Consider the following 27,887-nt stretch of genomic DNA (forward strand, 5'->3'; position numbering starts at 1 on the left):
CCCCCAGAAAGCTGCAGGGCAGTGTCTGCAAAGATGCGGGGGTGTCTTCGCGCCAGAAAGCCACTGATGTACCGAAGTCACATAGGAGGGGCAAATGCACTTTTTTTAGAGGAAACCATCTAAAAAGAGTCCCTGAATACTAAGTTAGTAATAAATAATGGTTTGGCGGGGGCGGAGTAGAAGTTGCTGAGGTATAAAAGCAGCAATTTCTTCTTGGAGGATTTGTGCCCTTTGCAGAAGGGAAGTTCCTGGGGAAAAAAAAACAGAATAAGGACCCATGAGTTTTCATGAGAAGATATTCTCAGGGAGTCATGCAAAATAATAAATGATAACATCTCTTATAAACGATGACGAGTTAAAATAGCCTTGCTGCGAAACACGGAATTTTTAGGACAGAATTACCTGGGTTCACGTCCTGATTTTTGAAGCGGAGGTAATAATTCTACTTCCCCCATAAGGTTTTCCTGACAAATAAGTAAATACAATGTTAAACACTCAAAATAGCCTCGCATATTGTAGGCATTCGATATTACTCACAAATTCAGTTGCTTTATAAATACCCTCGTATAGCCAGTCAAATCATAATTTTATACTAGTCTAATGATTGTACACCTCTTAAAATTTGGCATAATAGTAAATTAATAAAAATTTTCCATTAGTAAATATGTTTTGATATGACCATAAAAGGAACGGTTGTATAATTCATTAAGTAAATACTTAGTGAGCACCTAAGTGAGCACATTCTAAGGATTGTGCTAGGCTCTGGTAATAAAGACCTGACACTCAAGATATGTCTGGTGGCAGAGACAAGTAAATAGACAACACAACAGTGATGATAACTGTCAGTCTTAGAGTGAACACAACGTTTTATGAGGAAAGAGAGGTAGTATGCAACTCTGATGAAAAGAGACAAAAATCTCATGAGGCACTTCCTCCCCTCTACAATACATCATTTGTTGTTCTCTATAATTCTTTTACAATTTTTAAAGATTTAAAAATATCATTCATAACCATAAGTTAATTCAAATGCTACAGGAAAAAAATGACCCTTATCAAATTTGGGGGTTTTTTTAATCAGTTTGTTCTTCAGAGTAGAAGAGGAAAAAGCAAAACGTTGAAATCAGACAGAGTAGGGTTTAAATTCTAGGTCCACCCCTACTTTGACCTCTCTTGAGCCTTCACTGTCTCATGTGTAAAATATGGATATATAAAAATATATGCCTGCTGTGGGAATTCAGTAAGAGAATGTATATAAAGCATTTAAGCCATTGCCTGGAATATAGCAGTTGATCAAAGCATATGTGGAAAGCTCCTCCATGACATTAAGAGAACATATTATACTTTCTCTTCTCTCTTAAGGCCTCAATATTTTTTTCAACTACCTATATAATCCTCAATTCCCACTCCTCCTCAGAAAAAGTTTATCTTACATTCAACTTCAGATTCCAACATACACTGTACAGTTACCTTTCCTTAACTAATTCAGTCACTTCAATATCTGAATAGACTCAACACTCTTGGCCAGTCATCTGTCACATGCCATTGAAAGAGTTCTCACAATAAATCCCATGCATATAAAACACTGAGTATTTTCCCTATGACTCCTCCCAGTCACAAAGCCTTAGAGCAAACATTGAAGGAATTGACTGATTACTGTGTTGGTGTCTAATATCAAAGATTCATAGATGTCTTTGGGAGTACAAATGTGTACCTGGCTTCTAAGGAGAAATTGATCCATATGCATCAAAAACCTTGAAAATGGGCATAACTTCTAGCCTAGCAATTCTTCTATTTGCAGGTTAAGGGCACAACTTTTAGGAAATTCCAGCAGTTGGCTAGATAATAGATGGTAATGGTCATAGAAATTTTAGCTATGCACATAACTGCTGAGAATAATGACTGCATTTCCTAGACTCCTTTGAACCTAAATGTGACCTTATGATTACATTCTAATAAATGGGATAATGGACGTGCCACAGAGAATGTTTTGGGAAGTTACCTTAAGAAAATTGTTAGTCCTCTGCATCTTCTTTATTCCATCCTGCTTCTGGGAGGGTGGTTGCTTATTTTGGACCATGAGGAATAGGGTCACACCTCAGGGATGGCCAAAGCCATGAGCTGAAGGGAAAGGGAATCCCTAAGGACATGGAGCAGAACCACCACACTAATCTTAGTCTGCAAACCTCCAAATATTTACTTAAAGAAGAAATAAAGCATACTGTTTAAGCCACTGCTATTTTTTGTGATTTCCAGGTGCTATTGTCTTAACCTATCTTCACTAATATATCAATCTTATAAAATGCAAATTGACTTTTATTTGTTTATGCTTCTACATATAGTAATTTTCCTATAAATGAATATGTGCTGCTTTTGCCTCTTAAAGATTTGAATATCAAAAGAATATCATTCAGCAGATAAGGAAACATAGTGGTGCTTGGGGTTTTTTGTTTTGTTTTAATCATGATAGGGGTAGGAAAAAAAAATGTTACATCGACTTTCATTGATCCATAATTCCTGTTATTTCCCATCTCACTAAAAGCCACTTGTAGGTAATATAAAAACCTCATTATCCATTTACTTGTTTATTCCAAGATCAGGTTGACTAAATTGCATGTGTATTCTGCAACTGTATATCTTCGTACATAATATAGGCTTGTGGGCTCCTGGAGAACAGGAGCCAGATCCAGGTCAATGTATTTCTTCAGTATGCATTGTTGACCTTACCTGTCCCAGGAACAGACCTAGATACAAAATATATGGACTTAAAAGTCATAATCAGGGGCGCCTGGGTGGCTCAGTGGGTTAAGCCGCTGCCTTCAGCTCAGGTCATGATCTCAGGGTCCTGGGATCGAGCCCCGCATCGGGCTCTCTGCTCAGCGGGGAGCCTGCTTCCTCCTCTCTCTCTGCCTGCCTCTCTGCCTGCTTGTGATCTCTCTCTGTAAAATAAATAAATAAAATCTTTAATAAAAAAAAAAAAGTCATAATCACTAGGAACTCAAGTGTGCAGAAAGAGAAATGAGATTTCAACATGTGTGATAATTGCTTTGATATCTAGGAGATTTTTATAATAGGAATATAGACAAAGTCACCTAACACAGACAGTTTCCCAGAGGAGGTGATGATCTTTACTGTAACTAGTACCATACTAGTACAATTACCAATATATCTGGTGTTGTGCCAGCTCTGGTTCAGACAGGCTCATAAGAACTGATTGTTCATTTTTCAGGAATTTTATAAGCTGGATGTTCAACTGAGCTATTACTAAAAAATTAAATAAAATTGAATCATATTTAAATGAATTATTTACAAAATAAAGCTAGCAAGTACTCAAAACTCACCACTTCCTATTTTATTACATTTTTTATTATTATATTCGAGTTTATTAACGTCTATTATATTTGTATGTGGAAATCATTTATATGGATGTGCTAGAGTGCATCTCTTCCAAACTCCCTGTGATATCATGTTAGTAACTTGAAATTGGCCATGGTAGGGGTATTGACGTTATAGAAATCGGCAAGTGCTATCTATAATGTGTTTGTTTTTTCAAGAAAGTTGGTTGTTAAACATTTACCAGCACACCACTGGATGCACATATTTTATTTAATATTGAATAAATTGTTTTGAAGGTGATAATGATCAGGGGAACCCTGAGTATAATTTGAATGTGTAAGTTTATATATTAATTTGTACTTGGTAACTTTTCCCATCCCAACCAGCTTCAGTTCTGCTTTTTCTGTATTTCTCAGACAACCACAATCCTATTTCCTTTTTCATTCTCTTCACCATGGTTAGGGGAAAAGTAGATACAAACACATCGACCAGCCCACTTTCAAACACTGAGCACTTTCTCTAACTCATCTTTCCAGCAGCAAAACCATGAATCACAGTAAACACAAAAAGTGCATTGATTATTGCACTGCTGTTTAATACTAATAATACCTCATAAACAAAAGGCATAATGTAGAATTTTGGATGAAAGACCACAGACCACTTTCTTACAGTCTCATTTGATCTTCATTGTAGCCTGTGAGGCAGTTACAATCCCGATTTAGAGTTGGGGAAATAAGGTTTGGTGACTGAGAGATTCGTCTGGAATCCTACAGTAAGTGAAAGAGCTGTAACTCAAACATGACTTTTCGGACTACTCATCAAGGTATTATTTTCTACTATAGTATGCTAGCTTTAAGCCAAAAACAAAAAGTTATAGACTTGCAAAGTTTACACAGCCTGGGACAGATTTTGAGGAAAATATAGCCACCTTCTTGACAATTAGTCCCGTAGTTACATGCACTTCTATTAAAGCACAAACTGTCATTTCAAATTACTATTTATATTTCTTTCTTGGGTTTATATTCTGAGACTTTTAAGGGCAAGGACCCAATATTATTTATTTCAGTATCTCCAGGAACCCAAAATAGTGCTTGGTACATAAAAGATGCTCCAAACTGCTTTTTAATTAATAGTGAAAAAGAGTAAGTAGCCATCACCACTACCAATAGCAAAAAAGAATGATGAAACAAAAAATAATAAATTAACAATAAATTATAACCGGTTTATATAAATAAATTAATAATATATTATAACCTCTTTAGCTTACTGCTCTAGAAATTGTGTGTAAAGGTAAGTTTATTTGACAGAATTTGATATTTATTTACAAATCTGGACTGTGGATCATGGCTCTGAAAATGAACTGCCTTTCATGTTAATATTTATGGACATTCTTTATTCATTTAAATATTTGAAAGAATGGAGTGCAGGTGGATTTGATTGATGTTAGAAATATTAGATCACGTAACTGTTCTGAGCTTGAGTCACTTAACCTATAAAATTATGATAAAAATCCTCCAGATAAGGACGCCTGGGTGGCTCAGTGGGTTAAGCCGCTGCCTTCGGCTCAGGTCATGATCTCAGGATCCTAGGATCGAGTCCTGCATCGGGCTCTCTGCTCAGCTGGGGGCCTGCTTCCTTCTCTCTCTCTGCCTGCCTCTGTCTACTGTGATCTCTCTCTGTCAAATAAATAAATAAAATCTTTAAAAAAAAAAAATCCCCCAGATATTCTGGCTACACAGATATAACCAGCTTGGGAAAATTCCTTGATCCAGACAGTTATAATATGTGCCCTTTGGTGTCTTCTGCTTCAGTCAAGTCTTGATTTACCATAAAGAACTATTATGGCAAAATGATCTATATATTTATAAAAGTGATTATTACTCAAAGTCCTATTATTCATCCATTTTGGCAGGTATTAATTCATATTATATTTACATACATATATTTTCCAATTATGTCAACTAAGCCAGAGATCTTAAAACCTCGTGACAAATTAATACTCTAGGTTTCTGATATTTTTTTTAAGAATTTATTTATTTATTTGACAGAGATCACAAGTAGGCAGAGAGGCAGGCAGAGAGAAAGGAGGAAGCAGGCTCCCTGCTGAGCAGAGAGCCCAATGTGGCGCTCAATCCCAGGACCCTGGGATCATGACCTGAGCCAAAGGAAGAGGCTTTAACCCACTGAGGCACCCAGGCGTCCCTAGGTTTCTGATTTTTAAAGTACTTATATGAATGACCACAAGAGGTCTCTATTTTTTAAGAATAACCTGCTTGCTTTTTCTTTTGTCCTTTTCTCTTTTATTTATTTTTTTTTCTTTTTTTGGCTTTACAAATTAGAAAACAGAAATGATGGTATTCTCAAGAGAATATATTTAACTAATTAAGCTATCTCATTCAAAATCAAATTTTCCAAAATGAAAAAAAAAAAAATCCTTTACACATACATGGGAAAACAGTGGTCTCCAATTCCTCTTGATAATAGCAACATTAACGCTAAGCACTCAGAAGCTACTTCACCTGCTCTGCTTTGACCCTTGCCAGTTATCCAATACACGTGAATTGTATAGAATTTGTAATTAGTGTGCACGTAAGAAAAATGGAGAGGAGATCCTTATTTAGAAATTATTTTGAGAATTTTTATCTCAAAGGTGAATAGTTCCTGTTGTCTGACATTCTCAAGCATCTGCAAAACCTTAAGTATTATTTAATTGAATGGGATAAAAGTTGGCTCATGGAGTACATTGATTTGGTTAAAGAATTGTGATGATTCTGCCGAGTTTACCAGAGCTCTAATGAACATGACTCCTGTATTTGATTCATCCTAGTGGTTCTCAAAGTGTGGTCCCCTGACAAACAGATGAGTATCACCTGGCAACTTGTTAGAAATGCACATTCTACTGAATCAGAAACTCTGGAACAATTGATGTTTTAAAAAGCCCTCCAGATTTTTCTGATGCACTTGGGGTTTGAGAACTAACAATTCAGTGTAAAACTGATGAACCATTCCAGTTCTCTATCCCTTATTTGCCCCATCTGTAAAATTAATAGAGCAGAATCATGTCTGAAAACACAACTTACAGTATCTGGCTGACTTAGAGTAATCTGGAAAATGTTCAAATAATCTGAAAACACTTCCACAAAACAGTCTGATAAAACTCCATGGTGCCAAGTCACCAGTTACAGTTTATAGGCTCAAGATGCCAAGACACCTCCACTTTCCCCTCAAAAAAATGTAGATTACCCCCTGTGGATTTCTAAGCAAAAGTCTCAATGACCTCAGAATAACCCAGATGTACTTTTGAAACTCTAAAATATTACCTCTGATCTTTCTTGCATCCCAGAACAAATAATCATATTTAATACGGAGTGTTACTTATTAATTCAGGAGGCTCTAGCTATGGGATTACTGTATACTTATAAAAATTTGATTTTCTAGTCTCTCAAAGAATGACTATTCAGGTTAATGTACTAAATTCTTTATTTTTAACTAGAGAATCCACTTTGAGCTATATTTCTGGTAGAAAAAAATGTGACATATATGTCCACCCTCTCTCATCTATCTCTACTATGATGAAAGGTGTACATTTCAGAATAAACACATGAATATAGTTTAATACATAATTTAAGCAAAGATATATGCAGGTTTCATGTGCCCTGCATGGTTGCTAATATTTTTTGGAGTGTTTACTGTGTGTCAGGAACTATTTCGAGCCCTTATGTGTAGATTGTATTTAACACTTGCAAAATCCCTTAAAATGAGAAATATCTCCATTTTATAGACAAGGTTACTTGGCACAGAGAGGTCAGGAAATTTCCCACACTCACACTTATTAGCCCCAGAAGCCTGATCTAGAGCTCATGTTCTTACCACTGCAAGATGCAGCCTCTGTATATGAGAGACAACCATAGGGTCATCAGCTCTGATTTCACTAGTCTCATATGCAAATATTACCTATTTCTTCAGACACTAATTGTTTTAATTCAGGAATTTTTTGCCCAAGACTGTTTAGAGTTCATAGAGAAAAAACAAAAACAGGGAATAACAGGATGGAAAGAATATTCTCCTAAAACTAAACCAACACTTATAAATTTGAATCAACATTCCCCTAGTAATATCTAATATCCTTCTAAAAGTTTACGAAGTGCTTTAAAAATAGTATTCATTTGATTGTCCCAACAAACCCCCTTTTGGAGGCAAGGAATCAGCACTGAGATATGATACGTATAGCACCCCACTAATAAGTGGTAGAGCAGGAACTGGAACACAAAGTTTCCATCTCCAAATCCTATGGACATTCAACCCCATCCCACAGCTCTCAAGAGGCTCACCACTTGCCTCAGCCTAGGTACAGGCCAACCCGAGAACACTCCATTATTTATTACATCACAGTCTGACTTCAGTCCCCTTTCTTGACTTTACAGTGAAGGATTTGGACACAATGATCCAGTACTGTGGGATCATTTCACTGTCTGAGTTCAGTGCCTGAGGTTACGCTTCACTGTGTAACTTGTCCACTTTAATTTAGCGTCGCCCTCCACTGCAGACCATAGCCCAACTAAGAGCTCAGACTCTAAAGTCGGAGCTGGGAACAAATCCTTGCTCCACCACTCACCAGCTCTTTGATGGTAGGCATAGCTTCCTCACCTGCAAACCAGGAAAAATAATCGTACCACTTTGATTGGGATAGATTGAGGATTGGCCATGATTTATAAAATGTTAAGTATTTAACACAATGTTTAGCATAGGATATATGAAAATTATAACAGATAATAATGATAAGATGGTAAAAGTAACTGGTATTTTTTTAACATCCTGGGTAAATGTTTACTGTTCGTATGGTATGTTCTCCAGTCAGAGGAGTTTGGCTGCTAGATCGGCTGATCCTTGGGGCTTCACTTTTGGCAATTCTAACAATTTCATATAAATTTTAGCCATTTAAACTTCAAAAACACACATGAAAGCATCAGCATTAGGTAGAAATTAAATATTTATTTTCTTTTAGAAGTTAAATATTCCTAACGAAAGAAATAACAACAAAATATTTAGATACTATGCATAGATCCACACATTTCTAGGCTTTATGCTCTGCTGATTTGTTATGCCTTGCTGATTGTGTTAATATTAGGCAAACGTCAATTATAATATGAAGATAAGAGAAGTCAAGGAGAAAAAAAACGAGTCACTTCCCAGTGTGCTTGACTAGTATTTGAATAATATCACTAATGCGTCTTTCTTAATGTTACATTAATAAAAGGTCTATTTATAAATGTTTGCAACTCTGAAAGCCTCTAGAATATTCAGACACAGTCTTGAAGGAAACATATTCCATAGAAGACACTTAAAACTTGAGTGTGAAATTGTACCTTTTTATTAGTTGTGTTTCCTAAGATAAGTGCTTTCTTACTAATTTACAGTGTGCTTGTATACAGTTTATCATTTAATCACAACTACAGAGTGCCATTCTCTCAGTGGAAGGTGACTTTTTCTCCCCATTTCCCAAAAGGTGACTTAGGTAGTTTTCCCAGACACCTTTTATCATTCTCTTTTTATGTTTAAAGGAAACTTTCCAGGGATTTAAGATCATTTGGCACTTATCTTTGTAATTCAAATTAGAATATTCAATAATACCCTGGAATTCATTTTTCTAATATCCTTGCTCTTGTGTTCTTTTAGTCACTAAATAGTAAGTGGAGAAGTTAATTTATGCCTACATTGTCTCTGGCCACATTAAAAAAACGGCCTAGAAACTCAGAGACATAAGCTTTAAAGAAAGAAAATGCTAATGTTGCAAGGATTGCTCTAAGTCAGATTTTGCTTTGTTAATTTATAAATAGGACAAGATAAGGTTCTGGGCAGCCGCATATCCTGGGCATTAAATAGTGGTCTATGTTTCTTTGGCACCAACTTCAACACACTGGAATGATTTTTTTTTCTTAACCACCCAATATCACCAGGGATGTTGAGAGAACAAACATGAGAGCTAGTGCTACAAAAACTACTTCATTTATCTTGTTGGTCTTAATAAGATCCTAAAGAAGCATAAGATAATAGTGACAATAGAACAAAGTGCTGAATTTTACATTGCGATACCCAAGTCTAAAGCAGCGTGTTTTAATCTTTCACATACCATATTTTTTAAATAAAAGCCATACTGTGGTTCAGAGGGAAAAGATCAATTTGAATCCTAAGCATATAACTGAGACAAATGAAAAGATGAAATTGAATCTGTGACTGTTCATGCTGCATGAGAGAAATGGGTGACGTGTGACCACAATGAACTGTTGCCAGTGACTCCCTAAGTGACATTGGGGACTGGTTGGGGAGACCAGTAAACCACAAAGATCACAGAGAGGAGCCTGGCTTTATAAGCAATCATGTCCTTTTAGAGGAGGGCAGTTCAACAGAAAAAGGAAAACTTGTCAAATTCAGGTGATGTTTGCTTCCATTTCCAAAAAACCAAATATATGTATCAACTTAAAAACTTTTCAGCCTGAAAAACTATTGCTCTGTGCAAGTCCTGCGAATGTAAAAGCCCACTGTTGGTAATTCCAAGTGGCGAAAGAATGTGAAGATGGTAAAATCACCACCACCCAGAGACATGGCCATATAGTAATATGAAATTGAAATATACATGAAATGAGACAGATGGAGATGAAGCACCAGAAGTCCCAGAAATGGCTGGAGCCCCAAAGCTTGGTCTGGAAAGGGAGACTTGAGTAGTTTTAAAGGGAGGGAGGTGCCCCTTCCTCTAAGACCTCCCCGGAGCAAAGGTGCTGATTCCGTACAATGAAGTAGCTGAAATCCAATGGGCCCTCTTTAAATAACTGATGACCAACAAGAGCCCTCTTTTTCACCTTCCTCATTACACATGTGCCTTGATGGCTGTGGCAGCTGCAGATAACAGCAAGTTCTCAGGCAGACGTGCAAGGAAGTTCACGGCTCAGCTCTCAAGAGCCCTGAGCCAGCTGTCCGAAAAGCTGATTTAGAACTTACTCCCCAGTGGCCAGGAGGGTGTAGAGCCCCCTCTAGGTCTGCAGTGGGTTCTGTGCCCTTTTCTTCATAAGCTACATCACATCTCCAAAATCAAGGCTCTTGGTCAGCATCAGTTTCTGTACATGTTTCCTCCCAACTCCTGAGCCAGCCCTTGGTCGCCAGTAGGCCTGTTTGGTGCTGCAAATGTGATCCTGTCTGTCGTTTCAGCCTCAGCAGAAGAGCGACATGACCATATTTATTGCTGTTGCTATTCTGGGGCCTGGATGACGTTTTTCTCCCCTTGTGGCTGAGCACTGCCCGTTCATCTTTCACCACTCCCTCCAAGTCTGCAAGGCTAAAACCAGGGATACAAATAGACTCGATCAGGAGGAGAGTTATAATGAGAAGTTCTTAAGTAGTCTCAGTCTACTCGCTTTAATGCTATGGTATTAAAAGCTTTAAATTCTATAGTCCTAAATTTTACATATATGCTGTTCACATCCCACTATTATCATAAACTGCTATTGGTGGTAACTTTGCTTAGGAAAGAAAACTTTAGGGACGGGGAAAAACCCTGACTGATAAGCACAGCTTGGAAATTTGGCAAATGTTGAGTTTCCACTGCTGTGTGTGTTGGGACGGTCCAAATGTTATCAGAATACTTAAAGATTCTCACTTGCCTCCATCCCTTCACTCTTCCTACTAAGACACTCCCCTTCTATGACGTGAAAGGGACGACATGACAAGCCACAGAAATTCCTATTAAGGATACAATGATACAGGACACAGGTGACAGCTCCTGGAAAGTAACTATATACAGATTTTCTAAATGAAGAACATAGACAAATAACTACCTACCACATCCATCACACGATGCCCCAAAGGGGAGTGACGACTCTGACTCTACCACTAGCCCCTATTCATTACCAGTCAGCCAAGTCTTCTCCATGGCTCATAATCCCTCCACGATAGCGCTCACCTGACCGGTTTTCTGCACTTGGCAATCGTTACGTCTCTAGCTTTGCTAACATGAATTTTCAGGTTTCATGTGCCCTGAAACAAATCACATCTGTAATGGACACTGAAGCAGAAAACGGAGGGGAGGCAGTGGGTTACAGGAGTGGCAGGAGTGGGCTCTGGAGCCAACTGCCTGGGCTTGAAGCCCTGGTCCATCAAGGCGCCTTCAAGCTGCCATTTCCTCTATAAAATCAGGATGATAGGAGTAGCCCCCTCAGGGGTTGCTGTGAGAATTAAATGAGAAAACTGTATGGAAACAGATTCAAAGAGAACAGGAGCCTTGTTTTCATGTTAGAGTGGAGGAATTTAACATCACGGTAGCACATTTCCTTTGAAGGAGTTGTGGTTCACCTCCGGTCTGGGCTGCTCACTCTGAGAATGTCAATACGCAGGAGTTGTGCTCCAGATTTGAATGTTCTGGCTGCCAGCTGGGGAAATACCTTTTTAATACCCAGAGTAGTATTTAAAGTGTGCTATCAGCTGGCAGCTTGGGGGTTTCCACCTGAAAAGTCCACGCATTATAGAACTTTTTCAATAGAAGAACCTACAACGAGGCCTGATTCTTAGCATTAAGAAAGTAATAGAAATATCTGTATCTGTGTATCTGTAGCTTTTTTGCCCTGATTTGTGTTTTTGTCTTTCCTCCCTCTTTTCAGTTTTGTATTTCTGCATTCATTTCCACTGACGGTAGAATAACTAAATGGAGACCCATTTCCAACCATTTCCTCTTAATTTTGTCCCTTTCCTGGTAATTCAGGCACCTCCCAGTGTAATACAAATCTCCTTGGGGTGAATAGTCAAGTCTCCATTCTCCCTCTCTCTGGTGGTTGGAGTGCAGGCAGGGAATAAGTCTAATTTTTTGGTGCCCTAGTATTCACCTGACCTCAATAAAAGGGACACTTGGGGGTGCCTGGGTGGCTCAGTTGGTTAAGCAACTGCCTTCAGCTCAGGTCATGATCTTGGAGTCCCAGGATCGAGTCCCATATCTGGCTCCCTGCTGGGCAGGGGGTCTGCTTCTCCCTCTGACACTCTCCCTCTTGTGCTCTCTCACTCAAGTACGTAAGTAAAATCTTTAAAAAATAAATAAAAAATTAGAAAGGGACGCCTGGCTGGCTCAGTGGGTTAAGCCACTGCCTTCAGCTCAGGTCATGATCCCAGGATCTTGGGATTGAGTCCCGCATCGGGCTCCTTCCTCAGTAGGGAGCCTGCTTCTCTCTCTGCCTCTGCCTGCCACGCTGTCGGCTTGTGCACTCGCTCACTCGCTCGCTCTCTCTGACAAATAAATAAACAAACAAACAAACAAACAAACAAATAAATAAATAAAAGGGACATTTGGTTTGACAGTCTCTGGTCCTTACTGGCCTCCCCTGAAGTGTCTTGTCCAGCTGAATCTTTGGGAATTGAGCTCTGGCCTTGCCGCTTATGCTAAAGGGCTCATGTCTAAGGTCACTAGTGACCAGTCCCTCCAGCACGGTCCAGTCCAGTCCAGTCAGCGTGTGGCCATCTACCCCTCCCCAGTGCTGACTCAATCTTGGCTCTAACTGCTCCTCTGGAATTCAACCACATCTTCCATCCAGTCCCTGCCCTTAGTGTCATTTATCCCACTGCTGATGGATTGCAAGAGTTGTGACAACACTGAACCCTGAACTTGAGTTGACATACCACATATATTAACCTGATCAACTTAACACCTGTAGACTACATCACCTTCTGCCTCGTCAGAAAAAGCACATTGATTTTGCTGGCTGTTCTTTGTATTTGGAAAATTATACAAACTGCTTAGTTTTACAGAGTCCCCACTCAAATTTCTTTGAAAACTGTTCTTTATGTGCATGAGGGCAGGGCTAAGCTTTTGCAGGACCCCTAATATTTTCTTCCCACTCTCCAATAGATGGGTTTGTGTACCTGACTTGGGAGGCTAGTGCTATAAGCCTTTTTCAGCCACAAGTCCCAGGGAGCAGAAACCTCTGTGTTGCCTCTTTCTGACCTTGTCTGTCCTGAATGCCATAAGGAGGAACCACGGGGACATGTGACCATGTCCCAGTTGGCCTCTCCTTATACTCAAATCTTAATGATTCCTCTTGATTCCACACCAAACCTTGGATTCCAGTGATCCCTTCTGAGACTGATTTAAAAAAATTCATCCTGTCCCCATGGCTCTATGAGAAGGAATAGTTTCCTCTAGAAAATCTCCGGGAGCAATCCACACTCATTTAGAACCGTCTTCCAAACAGAAGTCCACACAGCCATAGCAAGTCACCCAAGTATTCCAGGGGGTCTGGTAATTCCAGATTTTTCCTTCTTCATGGCCATTACCTGGTTTCAGTGGCTGATCTTGTATTAATCTTTAGGCTAACATTGGCACTGAGTCTTTCTACTTTAATTGTTTCTGATGAATGAGAAGAGAGGCAGACCCAATAGTAAATGGGGTATCTCCACCAAGCAATAGTCAAATGGTATGCCAGTACACTGGACAAAGAAAGGCTTCCTAATAGATCCCATAGAGGAATCTCCAAAGGCATCAGTATGTGCTGAATCAGGAGAAGCTATGCCACTGTGGGCGGTGCTCTATTTTTTTAAAAATGCAAGCAGTGATTTCAATTCATCAAAACATCATCTGTCACATTAAATTCAGGTTGTTAATTTCAATATTACTTTAAATTTATATTGGCTTATGTTGTAACCAAACTGAAGTATATAGAAGTATGCCTTGTTTTATGGTTTATACATTTAAGGACACATAACAATGATCACATATTCAAATAAAAATAAAATTATTTAAACCACCATGGAAGGGAGGTCTATTTAAATTTCTGTTTTCCTTCCAAAGCTATTTGCACATTTCTCAAGATTGAAAAACACTGGTCTGGAGTAAGAGGGTATCATATCTTGCTTCAGGGTGTGTATCACAATCAACAAGGAGAGGCTGGCATTTGACCGATTTCATATTTTCTTTCCAATACTACCCTTCTTCCTCTCTTTTTTCCTCTGCCCTCTACCCCCAGCTATGGGGTAAGTTCTAAAACAGTCATCATTTCTTACTGACCTCTTAGAATAAGATCACAAATAGCCCTCATCCCTGCCTCCTTCCCCACCATCATCTCTCACCAAGATCTTCTCCCTTGCTCAGTGAGCCTCAGCACATTGTCGCATTTCAGTTCCTTCTATGTGGAAAGCTCTTTTCTACCTCACACTTGTTTCCTCTTCTCCAGCTGACCACCTGCGTATTTTCCAGGCTATAACTTACTCATCCTTCCGAGCTTAGCTCAAATGCCACTTTGTTAGAAAGGTGCCTGAACTGTATCTGTTGGAGTGATGGATGGATGGATGGATGGGTAGGTGGATGGATGGATGGATGGATGGATGGATGGATGGATGGGGAGGCCTTTCCTGATCTTGCGATATAAATAAAAGTATCACTTGATATTCCTTTCTATAATACTACTTTTTCTTCTATAAATCAGCAATTTTCAATGACATATTGACTTAGTATCTACCCACTGCACCTCAGTGGACTGTACATTCCATGAGGGCAGGTCACTAATGACTTCATACCCATTAGAGGGCATTCCATTCAGAAGGCGCTCATTGTGTGTGTGTGTGTGTGTGTGTGTGTGTGTGTATACTGAGTAAATGAGCAAAAGGAACAACTGAAGATTACGTTCACATCACTAAGCAACTGTAAACATTTTAAAGTCTTTTAATTAATGGATTATGTTAACATGGGACAATCCAAAGAATGATTAAATTTTTAAGACAATGATACATTTGGGCCTTTGAAAGGAAAAAGAATCTCAAGCCAAAACAGCCTTTGCATGCAGCCAGCCTCCTGAAACTCTAATCAAAGACAAAATATATACTATAATCAGTATGAGAGTCACTATAAAGGCTACAGATTTTTTAGTGAAATTCAGTTATTGCTTGGACACGATGGCTCTTAAGATATGTATGATTCAGTAGTTGTCAAACCATATTCTCATAAAGTAGATTCTTTTTTTTCTCATTTAACCAATATAATGATTTAAAAAAAAATTAAAAAGATGGTCCCAGGATCATCTCAACACATTTTCTTCCCGTGTGTTTAACCCTAAGCCCCTCCTGTCTCAACTGCTCTAAACCCCCAGGAGTGACAGACAGAAAAACCAGCTAGCCCAGGTACCAATCATCAGGAGTGAGGAGGGGGCAGGCCAGTGTGTCCCGCCACCACAGTGCCCAGCTAGTCCAGGGCCACATGAAACTTGCCAGCAGGATTAAGACTATAATTCTAAACTGTCTGGAAACCTCAGGAGCTGGGGCTGGGGACATTTTGCTATTTCCCCATAGAGACATCAGTGACTGTCAATACTGTATGATGTTGACAGTATGGCTTGGCATAGCATTGGCCTCTGATGTCCTTTAGTGATTTGGTAGATTGTGACTGTGTTGGTCATTTTGTTTTTAAGCCATACTGTCACTAAAAATTCCCATAAAAATGGTCCTGTTGTATGTTAAAGACTTCAATTTTTGTAACATATGTAAGGGGGAACATGGCCATCCTATACCTCAAGAACAAGATGGTGGCATAGAACCTCCCATCAGATGCATCTAGGACTTGGAAGCATTCTAAACCCTGGAAATTCATGAATTGGTCAATTTCTAAAGCCAGATAGATACCCAATGAAGATATTAACCATCAGGCCTTCTCAGTTTAGCCCAGACCCTGCATCCTGCTGCTTCTCTGAGGTGGATGAAGGAGACAGGCTGATCCCTAAAGACAGCATAACTCCCTGAGTCAATGCTCCAGAGATGCTGGGGAGGGAATGAAAACCTTACAAGTCCATCAGCTGATTTGGTCTAGAGTTATCAGATTTTTGTTAAGGTCTAGATTTCAAGGCCACCCCATTAACGGCTTGCTTTATTTTAGAATTACTCACTATCTATTGTACACTTCTCCGGAGACATGTTCTTACACAGTACTTTTGAATTTGGCTTTTACAATGATGAGGAGAATATTATTTTTAATTATCAAAGCATTCTGAAAGAGAATTCGTGCAAGAAAGATGAACTAATATTGGGATCTCTAGTGTCAGGGAACATTGAATTTGTTTTATCAATGGATGTGCTGTAAGGCAACACACAGGAAGGGATTACTCTACAATAATGCTTCCCTGGAGAACACTCTGAGTATTTATTAAAAATACAGATTCTTAGGACGCCTGGGTGGCTCAGTCAGTTGAGCATCTGCCTTTGGCTCAGGTCTTGATCCCAGGGTTCTGGGATCCAGTTCCATGTCAGGCTCCCTGCTCAGTGGAGAACCTGCTTCTCCCTGCCCCTCTGGCTCCCCCTGCTTGTTCGCTTTCTCTCTGACTCGCTCTTGCTCCTGCACTCTCTCTCTCTTAAATAAATAAATAAAATCTTAAAAAAAAAAAAAATACAGATTCCTGAGCCTCAACTCAAACCCACTAAGTCAGACTTCACCAAGGGAGAGACCTGGACGTGTGAATATTTCACAAGTATCTCCTGGTAATTGCCATGAGGGGAGTTTTGAAAATTGCCCTACAAAATTCTTCTTCATCAGAGAAATACATTAGGATCATGGAAAAGCTCTCAGAATGTATGAGATGGGGCCTCCCTCAGAGATTTTGCTATGGGAGGGTGGAACCTAAACAAGCATCTTTTTGAAAATGTTTACCAAGGGATTCTTACCTGCACTTTGATGAAGTATCAGTCCTAAAGGAATATTTAATATGGATCTGAGGTGTGGAAATAAGGCAAAACTTAGCGCAGGCTGTAACACTGAAGAAGAAAATGGCAGGGCACACTTCCTTCTAGAAGTGGCAAACTGTTCAGAGCAGCAAACACAGCAGGACTGACACACCAGTATACAGCTGGAGGTTTCTAAATGTCCACTCTGCCCCAGTATGGCAGACAGTCTATGAATTATTCAGTTGGTTGGTGAGTCAGAAATCACTCATGCCATCTGGATTACCCAGACGGTCTTCTTCTATTTGGGACACTGTTTTTAAGGATCATAAAATTCATTAGGTCCAATCAGAGCCATACACGTTACTGCATCATGTGCCAGCTAGAGTATATGATTCTAGTAAATCACATATAAAGTATTGATTTTTCAGGTAACGTGCTAAGATGCGAAGATTGATTGCAATTTGATTATCAATAGGTAGTACAATCTCAAGTTTCAAAATAAAAGCAAATCAAAATGCTCTTCAGGGAGGATTGCCATTCCCTCCCTTTATTTTTCTCTGTATCTGTATACGTTTTTACACACATACAAACAAAGAAAAATACAGCATGTTACATACACTATTCTGTACTTTGCTTTTTTCCAGCTAAAACATCTTGGGGATTTTTCCATATCAGTTCATAGAGAACATCCTCATTCTTTTTTAAAGACCATGAAACCTGAATTTCAGTTCAGTTTTACTAAGCTTGGAGTCAGACCTTCCTTTTCCTTTGACCAAGGCCCACCTGTAGTAAGTGTATGTGTGTGTGCATGTGCATGTTTGTGTGTTTATTTTTAAAAGATCACCGGGGTGATCAGTTCACCTGTCAGTTCAGGGCCTCTAAGAAGCAGATGTTGGGACAGAATTAGACACACAAGACAATTACTGGGGGAACATACATGAAGGTTAGAGGCAAGAAGAAGCAGGAGTAGGTAGGGAAAGCTTATAGGTCACCATGTAGATCCAAAACCCATGAAAGGAAAGAGGGAATGAACCAGGCTTCGGTAGAGGAGTCTCAGATTGCAGTGTAGCCCTGGAAAGTTTCAGCCATCAATAGGGAACGCAGGAAATGTCAGCCTGGCAGAGGCTGTGTTGAGAAGGAATGTCCAGCTCTATTGCCATCCCACTGTTCTCGGTTATCGGCTAGCGACAGTGGAGGTGGAGCATGGCCGCAGCGTAGATAACACCGTGATCCAAATTTTCAGCAGCTCGAGGCTGCTGACCAATCTCCCTCCTCACAGCAAGTTCTCTTGAAGGAAGATCTGAGCAGTACACAGCCATGGCCACTACCACCTCTCCTTGCATCGCAACAGTCATCATCTCCACGCACATTTGGGGAGCTCTCTTCTTAAGGGAAAGCTTAGGAAAAGGAAGTCAATGGGGCAAATGACTGTAGTAGGTCTTGGGGCTGTGAATGATTATCTCTCCCTGTTCCTCTCACTGTTCTAAATCCTCCTCACCCTGAGCTACCTACCATAGCAGCAGGTTTTGGTGGTTTACCTTGTGGTGAGACCCAAACCTTCATTCCTGGAGGGGCCAAACCTTGCTAAGCCATATGCGTGCATCCACAGTTACAAGGGATCGGCGAGTACCGGGAAGTACCCAATGGACCACTTGTGTTCCAACACATATTCCCTTCTGTCTCCATTGTAGAAGTCTCCTTCTGCTCAGAATTCGCAGTTCAACAGGACTCTCATTTTGTCCTTTTACAAAAGTACTTCCGCACTGGAGAGCCCGCAGAGGCTAGAGTTGCACGGGTAGGAAAAACAAAGACCTTGAATGGGTCATTGAATATGATGTTGAGTGAGGTATTCTTTCTTCTACCTCTTAGTTCCCAAACCTATGCATTCAACCTACTGAGCATATAGTGCTACGCAGATGCTGATTTAGTGAATATACTTCGTCCTGAAGGACATGACTCCATCTTTGCAGATTATTACTAGCAAACTGAAATTCAGCTGTGCCTCTAGGAGACCATTCCATCATTCTGTGAGGCTGGCTCCTCACAGCTAAGGGCTAGAGGCATGCTGTATGTAATATGCAATGCAGCATGTAATAAGACCAATTAATGGATCCCATGGTCAGGGCTCACTTTAGGACCTCATTCATTCTGAAGTAAGGCCCCTGGTCATTCGTGATGTTATGTGAAATTCCATGCCTGTGCATCAGGTATCCTGTAAGCTCTTGGATAATGGTGATACTGGCTGAGGTTCTGTGAGCATACACAGAATAGGTGTCTATCCCAAGACAGGATAAACCACTGGCTTTTCCAGGGTAGAAGGGGCCCAATATATAGTCACCAAGATATTCTCAAGGACTAATGTCAGTTGCAGGCAGGCTGGACATTCAGAGGCAGCAGTTGCTAAACTGACCTTGATAAGTGTGAGTCCATGGATAACCTCCATCTCTGCTGTTGAGGCCACTAAGTTCACATGCCCCTTGTTCCAGATCTGGGATGTTGGCAAGGAAGGATGGCTGACATCAGCTGGCTGAGTCCTTTTGTCTGCTTGTGTTTTCAGTGCCTCCCCATGGAATTTAGTGACATGCAACACAAAACTCTTCACATGCCACTCCCATTCCCATGTCTCCATCCTAGAGCTCCATGTCTCCAATCTTCCAATCCTTTTCATTCCAGGCCTCTGACTAGATGGTCAGGTTGTTGGCCATTACCCAGAAATCTACATACATTTCTACCTCATGCCACTTTTTCTTCCATACAAAGCAGATGACCAGGTTTACCACTCACAACCTGTCCCTTAGGAAGATTTTCCCTCTCTAGAGGCTTTGAAGACCACTCCCAAGTGCAGCCTCCATTCCTTTTCAGCTTCTGCCACATACTGTGCCTATCTATCTATAAACCAAGTACAGGCTTCTCTTCCTTTTTCAGCTGGTTGTACGGAACTTCAATCTCCGCACAGGTAAGAGCCAAGGAAGGGTGCTTAGTGCAACACTAGGAGATATGGGGGGTCTGGGCAACCTGTTCTGATAGTTTATCGTGCCCTCTGCTCCCACTCAGCTTAATTCCAGATACACCATGTCCAACCTACAGTAGACTGATTTGGGTCCTTCTGAATTTGCCTTGGTAGATTCAACAAGACCCAGCTTATAATGGGAAATTCTAGATGATTGGCCTCTTGGTGCCCTATGGTCAAACATTCCTTTTCTGCCAAGGAACCGTTTCTCAAAAGAGAGACAGTTCTCTTTTTCAGATGATAATAGCCTTGCTTCAGAGCCGCCATAGGCCTGCATTGCGATTCTTCCACTGGGGCTTGCCATAATCTCCCTGTTGTATCTTTTCTCACCACTGACACCAAACACCCACACGAAAGGATCTGTCTGATCATCTGGTCAAAGAGGCAAGGCTGTTTGCAGCACAACTCCTACAAAACTGTCTCCTGCTCTGAGCCTTTCAAAGCTAGTAGCTTCCATCAATGGCACTCATCACAGAGCCTGCAGCAGTTCCTAAGTATGATCCCTGTTGCTTCTGGGACCCAAGAAGGCTGTGTTTTTGTATTAGAGGCCAGACGATGCGGCAGCTTGTCTTTTACGTTGGAGGGGGTTTCCCAGGCAGAATGAGGGCTCCTTGCAAATACGGCAGCAGATTCGAGGTTGCGGGAGCCCGAGACTGGCTGCCAGGTACCCTTCTCGCTGCAGGGTCTCTCTAAGGGGGGATCAGAGTGGTGCCCCGCATGACCGTCCCATGAGGTGTTCCTACTTCTCCGTAAGCTTTACGAAGTGCTTGCCATGTGAAAGTAATAAATGAAACGCAACAGGTGACAAAAATGCTAGAGCATGGGGACACCTGGGTGGCTCAGTGGGTTAAAGCCTCTGCCTTCAGCTCAGGTCATGATCCCAGGGTCCTGGGATAGAGTCCCACATCGGGCTCTCTGCTCAGCAGGGAGCCTGCTTCCCCCTCTCTCTGCCTGCTTCTCTGCCTACTTGGGATCTCTGTCTGTCAAATAAATAAAATCTTTTTTAAAAATGCTAGAGCATGTTTAAGGAAAGGACAAGGAACTGAAGATTTATCTGGAATGCATTCAGCATCTGAAGAATCCAACGAGGCTTCAAGTTGTGCCCATTGAGGTAGGCTGTAGATTGGAGTAGTAACACTTGGCAAAGAGAACCCATATCCCTGTGTCAGTCAGTCAGAGGACAGCCTTTCCTATTACTGACTATTGTTTCAAATCCCATTCCAGAGCTCTTGGAATGATTCATTCCCCTTACTTTTCTTTTACTGCCTAATAATTGATTTTTCCCCCTCTCCTTCAGCTATCATGCATTTAGCTGCTTCTTACCCCTTAATTGTGCTTTCAGCAAATTGTGTGCCTCCCTTCTTTATTCAACTTGTTGCAAAAAACTTAGCTCATCCATTCGCACAACTTTTAACATCTTCATACCAACAGTCCTATGAGAACCGGGTGACGTGTGGAAGTGTTGAATCATGATATTGTACCCCTGAAACCAATATTATACTGCATGTTAACTCATAGGAATTTAAATAAAAACTTTACCAAAATACCAACACTTTCAAATATGCTTTTATATTCCTTTGCCACCCCCAACTGTGCTATTTCCAGTGCTGAGTTGCCTCCGTGACTTCCCATGTTCAGAATAAAGTGCTCTGACCTCCGATGTCACACGAGAGAGCTGCACCCGTCGTCTTGAGTCCATACAGGAGGTCTCCTCTGTCTCATAATCACAGACACATGTTCACTTCATTCCCTCCCTCTATACGGTGGCTCTTCATGCAAAAAGGTCCTCCTGCATCGACATCTGGAAGGACAGCACTTCTACCGACAGGACTCCTACAGGCTAGCATAGTCCGCAAAATCCCTCTGTCCTCTGAGCTCCTAGGACACTTGGCACTTATTCGCTGCTTGTAGCTGCCTCCCTTGTCCTTTTATTATTTTTCTTTTTTCATCTCCTGCCTCTTTAGAGATACTTTATACCCTTAGGAGCAAGGTCCGGGCCTTATACTTCTCTAAGTCTCCAAACCTAACCCAGGAATCATGGATACATGCGGAGAGACAGACACACACCCACACAGACAAGTACACATACACTTCATGTTTTGCTTCGGGTCCTGGGGCCTCGGGACAAACCTGCCATCCACCCTGTGTCTTCAAGCTTACTGCCTCTTCTAAGTCTCCCTTTAATCTGTTTTTATCTTTGTCATTGTGAGAACTTTCCTGAAACCCTCTGTGAGCCTCATCCTTGGACACGTACGCTAAGCCCACGTGGATCTCTGCCCGTTAGGAAGAGCAGGCAAAGAGCCACAAGGGACAAGTCATGGGAAGAAACCAAAGCACTGCCCTTGAGACTTAAAAAAGGCTCAGCTGGTGTTTTTATATCTGAATTAGACTATTTCTAAATTAGACTCTTAGCCCCTAGGGCAGGATTGCCTACTTGTGAAAGGTAAGCCAACAAGTATCCAGCAATTATTCAAAATCCCGGTACCAAGAAGCTGATGCTTAGAACACAAAAGCCAGCCTAAAATCAAGGAGACTAGAAAGGGATAAGAAGAACATACAGGGAATGAGATGGCTGGAGTGACGGGAGAGCGAGCAGAGGCAAATGACACGGGTTTTTCAGAAGCTGAGGGAGAGACCTGCTTCCAAGTTTCGAATTCACAGCCGCCACTAGCAGGATAGACACTGAAGAGATGGGGTGCTTGGGTGGCTCGGTCGGTTAAGTATCTGCCTTCAGTTCAGGTCATGATCCCAGGGTTCTGAGATCAAGTCCTGCATCAGGCTCCCTGCTCAGGGGGAAGCCTGCTTCTTGCTCTGCCTGCTGGTCCTCCTGCCTGTATGCGCGTGCGCGTGCTTGCTCTCTCTATCTCTGACAAATAAATAAATAAAATCTTTAAAATATTATCTTTAAAAAAAAAACAAAACTGAAGAGATGCCCTTTTATCTGTCATCTAGAAGGTCCCTCCTGGCTAGATAAGCTTCACCAGACTAGTGAGGATAGAACTCAAATCGAGCGGCATGAGAATGAGAGGGGGGATATGAGAATGTATATGATATATATGCATGGTACTTTAATATATATGTTATATGCATATAGTACACTTTCAAGGAGGTCAGCAGTTTTGAGAAGAACAGAGGACTTGAGGTGAAAACAGGACCAAGAAATTAGGACCGTTTTTACGTGGAAAACGCATGAGCATGGTCGTTGGATGGAAGAAGAGAAATTACAACATATTCAAATGAGAGAAGGAATTACCCAGAACAAGGAGAGGAAAAAGAATATATGTTCCTCTGGGATGGAGTGGGTGGGGAAAGGAAGAAAATGAGAACCAGTGATAAGCTTTGGAGAGAGGAAGAAAGAAGGAAGATGTTCCTGAGTTAGCTCTCCTCCTCTTGAGGAAGAAGACAAGGCCTCTGCTCAGTAGGAAAGAGCTGGGGCTGAGCAGGGCTCAGGTGACAGGCATCTGGAAGTTGCCTGGGAAGAGATCTGCTGTGTATGTGTGGAGGGATTGACCTGAGTCTTGTCCCCAGGGTTCGCAATGGCAACTTGAGGTGATTGCCTCCAGAAGGGGCTTCCTAGGAGCAGGGAATGAGGTTGGAGATGGGGTGGGCACCAGGAAGTCACTATGGAAAGCACAGTATGATAGGGCCTTCAGGCCGGGAAGGGCTAAGAAGATGTGTAACATATTGAAGGAGTAGAGACTTTGGCAAATCAATGGCTTTTTCCTGAATGGGAAAGACCAGAGAGTGTTGCCAAAGAGTAGGATTGTAAATTTCCAGTTTTCAGAGTTGGCTCATGTCTTGGTCCAAGTAAGGTCCAGGCTGTGTCTGAGGACTTTAAGATAAAGGTCATGGCACTGGGAAAGACAACAGCTTGTGAAGCAGGATGAACCTGCTCAGGACAATGACAGGGGATAGCGCGTGGGGCAAAGAGAGCATGAGCCACCAGTCCTGGATGCACACGGGGGAGGGACTTCTAGAGTAGGAGACGAGAGTGGACCACGGGGGAGTGAGTGCACCATGCAAGTCTCCAAAGAAGCGCTACTGAGCAGCTGCCAGAGAGAGGAGAAAATCAAGGATTATTTACTTATTGAATAATTTATTTCTAGTTTTCCACCTGCATTACCCAACTGCCTTCTGGGCATCTCCTCTGGGATATATTGCTGGATTTTCTTCTCTGGAGTGAACCTATCTTCCCACCTCTCTAATTTACTCTTCTTTCTCCATTTCTTTAATTCTAGACAGTAACATCACCATTCATGTGGCCAGCTACTCTAAAAAGTAAGAAATAAAATTCACCTTCACCAGCCCTGCCTGTTTTATTCTCCCACCTGAAAGCTCTCATCCTTGTTCCAATAAAGGACAGTAATAAATAAGAGAAACACCTCCAGAGTCAGACAGACCTGGTTGGAATCCCAGATGGACCGTTTCTACCTGGAATGATCTTGGGCACATGAATGTCTTAAACCTAATTTTCTTCTTTGTAAAAGAGTTATAATACTAGTATTAATCCCATTATCATGAGATTTAAATGAATTAATGCATTTAAAGAACTGAACACTGAATCTGGCATCTAATCTGCCTTCTAAATTGTGAAGACCATTAATTTGGGGATTTTCTTCTTCTTTTGAAATCAAGTAATCTGCAAAGCTTATGACCATATTTCTTTTTATTTATTGTGGATGAACTTCTTAAATCATTACGAATGCTTTATTACAAATATGCTAGTAATAATCATTTTGATTTACTTAATCCAGTAATTTAAATTGTATGTGCTTTTATAAACACACCTTGAAGCAACAAACACACTTTAGACAATAAACACCTACAGATTAGCTTCTGTCATTTGTAAATTTTAATCAAGTATTTCAATAATTAATTCTCATATGTAAATAAAATGAAGTCACCGATACAATTTTAAACACGCCTTCATTAGAAAATACTAAATTCTAAACAAAACATCCTCACCAGAGGTTTTTACTAGACGTTTACACTCAAACGCTTACATTTGGTTACAAAATTTGGGCGACTGGAAGCCTAGACTAGCTGAGTTTTGAGCATGGGGAAAAAGAAACTGCTCCAGTGGTTGTCAGACCCTGGGCTCCAGTGGCCTCCCCCACCCCACCTGTCAAACCAACATTCACATTCTCTTCTTACTAATCCCTCCTTAAAGCTAAATTCAACTCCCCCTTATCCAGGGCAAAGGTTCAGAGTGAGAGGGAAAATAAGGACATGACTAACTCTGACTGGTGAATTGCAACATTATTCCACTGCCTACTACCTGCTCTGCCATCATCTTCAGCACCTCTTCCTCCTCCTCATTCTCTTTCTCAGTCTTCTCCCACCATTGCTATTGAACCTGAACACTTACATGAATGAACAGATCAGTGTGATTGGGGAAACATTCCACTGTGATGGCAGCAGACAAATGGAAGCATGGCTTGCGTGGCTGCTTTGCAAAAAGTTCTAGAAGCTACCAAAACTCAATACTAATTTTCTTCCGTGAAGAAAGCCAATGGCAGACTCAGGTTAGGATTACGATTAGATGAAATTTTGTATTAGATGTTTGGTGTATCCAATATCATCTTTTAATGAAGGTGCCTTCCAAGGAAGATATCTACTATGGATAGCAAGAGATAGATTAAGAGATAAATGGCCCTATCTTTTTGGTTCCCCAAACCTCTACATTCTATCCAAATGTTATGTGTATCCTCGCCCTTTGTCCACCCACCACAGATGGACTAAACATCCATCACAGAAGCCAGACACTTTCTCTGTGCTAGTTTGTTTCAGAAAATCTATCATTTGCAGTGAGAGCTCATTAAGAAAAGAAAAAAAAAAAGTTTCCACTGTGCTTGCAAACAAAAACCTAGCCCTGAAATATTCATATATGGATCCTAACACATACAGGTATAGATTGAAAGAAAGAAAGAAAGAAAGAAAGAAAGAAAGAAAGAAAGAAAGAAAGAAAGAAAGACGGAAAGAACAAAGGTTACTTCATGAAAAAAGCCAGTTTAGAAAGAGGAAAAACATGTTGGGTTTGAGCAACCACACTGTTTTTCATACCAAATAGAACCCCCCAAATTGATGGCAACATGTCCATCTATGCTAGCTCCTGATCCTGGCGTATCCCATAGTAGAGAAATGGAATTGTGGTTCAGCAGCAAAGACCTGGTCCCTCGTTTTCCCAGTGGCCTAAATCAATCCCTAGTCCAGGACAAGATGCTGAGCAAGATGCGTAATTATTTCAGGCCACTAGGGTAAGCACTATTCCTGGCAACTCTGCAGGCAGTGCCATGGGTGAGGGTTTCTAATTCTCTTTGGTGATTTGGTTCTGTGTAAACGGAGATTTTTCTTCCAGTATTTCAGCGAGAGAAGCAGGAGGGGCCAGCTCCAGTCCTGAGATAGAGCCAATCAAGGTCAATTTCTGTTCCTTTTTCTGCATAGTTGAGTCTATTCTTTCCCTGCTCCCTATCCTGACATCAGATCATTTTTTTCTGATTATCAAATACCTACGGAGAGAAATTTGGCAGCCTCCGGTGCTCCCCCAATATCCAAAAGCCTCTCAGCCTAAGAAATGTCATGAATAACTGGCAAAGCAGTGTCCTCTAGAGGCAACCTCAGACCCCGGGACTATGAACCACAGAAAGGTGTCTCCCATAAGTATTTTGGTGGTTGAGACCAATGCGGAGTCTATACTGATTCAACTTGCCTATTACCAAATCTCTAATTCTTGGATTTGAACAGTACCACGACATACTCAAGTTAATATCTCACATAGGAAGAGAAAAACAAATCTTGTCATTCCCATTTGGCGGATGGTGAAATAGAGGTTTTCAAATTTAAAAGAGTTGCCTAAAGTGAATTCAACAAAACAGTGTTGTAGCTGGAAAGTAGATCTGCTGACACCTGTCCCCAGTTTTTTAGGTCACTGGCTTTTTGTAAGTTTAGAGCCGTGTTTTACTTACCATACTCCTCCTTGAGATCTTCTATTTACTTTGTTAAACTGTGGATACCAGGGGAGAGGTACCAGGTGTACATTCCAGACATTTACACAATATCCACGGACTGAGCAGTCTGCCTGTTGGGTACATAGCTCTTGGCTAAAGAATTTCTAAGTTGTCAGAAGAATAAATGAGGCATTAGGGGCTCTGATATGAAAGGAAATTGCACATACCCCTGCAAAGATAGATTAAAACCATCCTGTTCCTTATTACAAATGAAAAGCTGACCGATTTAATCTGTGCTTTTTCAAATTACATTGCTCTTCCCCTGTATCTTCATTAAATAAATGCAAACACATGTGCTTAGAAATGGGTAGGTGTAAAAGAACATTCTGCACAATTATATCTAGGCTGCCAGAGATTTATATCACACGCACACATATATCTAGGAGATGTTAATTCATGATGACAGCTGAGCATGACAAATGCAACAGTACACAAGTTGGAATGCCGGAAAAAAAAAAAATGCAACTACAAACCCCATGCAGACAAACACGCATACAGGAGTTTTCCCTCAACACACACGTGGTCGCACTTACAGGAGCTTAACCACTTTGATAAACCCCAAACACAAACACAGGAGGCTCCGCAGCCCGCGAGCTGCCCCCACACATGCAGCCGCGCCTTCGTCTACCCGCAGGGATTCGCGCGCGTCCCTGGGTACACTCGCCCTCCCACCGGCATCCCACTGCGCGAACACACGCGCGCCAACCGCTCCCCGCGCCCGCCCGCCCGCGGGGGAAGCGTTGGCTCCCGGGGCTGGGGGCAGGGCCGGGTGGGGCCGGAGCGCCGCGGGGCCGGGCCTCGGCGCCCGGGGAGGGGACGAGGGGCGGGCGCGGGGTGGCGCCCGGCTCACGTGGGCGGGC

General features: G+C 41.3%; 1 long non-coding RNA gene across 2 annotated transcripts; it reads right to left on the reverse strand.

The window, feature by feature from the left end:
- Nucleotides 1-309: 309 nt before the first annotated feature.
- LOC116874496 lies at nucleotides 310-27,772 on the reverse strand. Of its 2 annotated transcripts, none has more exons than XR_004384011.1 (3): nucleotides 27,561-27,772; nucleotides 26,986-27,131; nucleotides 310-464 (listed from the first exon to the last, which is right to left on the reverse strand). It is a non-coding gene; the product is annotated as an uncharacterized LOC116874496 (long non-coding RNA). The 2 variants fall into 2 exon arrangements; XR_004384010.1 differs by lacking the exon at nucleotides 310-464 and adding an exon at nucleotides 9,919-10,663.
- Nucleotides 27,773-27,887: the final 115 nt, after the last annotated feature.

The sequence above is a fragment of the Lontra canadensis genome, unplaced genomic scaffold (genome assembly GCF_010015895.1).
Source record: "Lontra canadensis isolate GAN:19392208 unplaced genomic scaffold, GSC_riverotter_1.0 scaffold37, whole genome shotgun sequence".
NCBI classification, from domain to species: Eukaryota; Metazoa; Chordata; class Mammalia; order Carnivora; family Mustelidae; genus Lontra; species Lontra canadensis.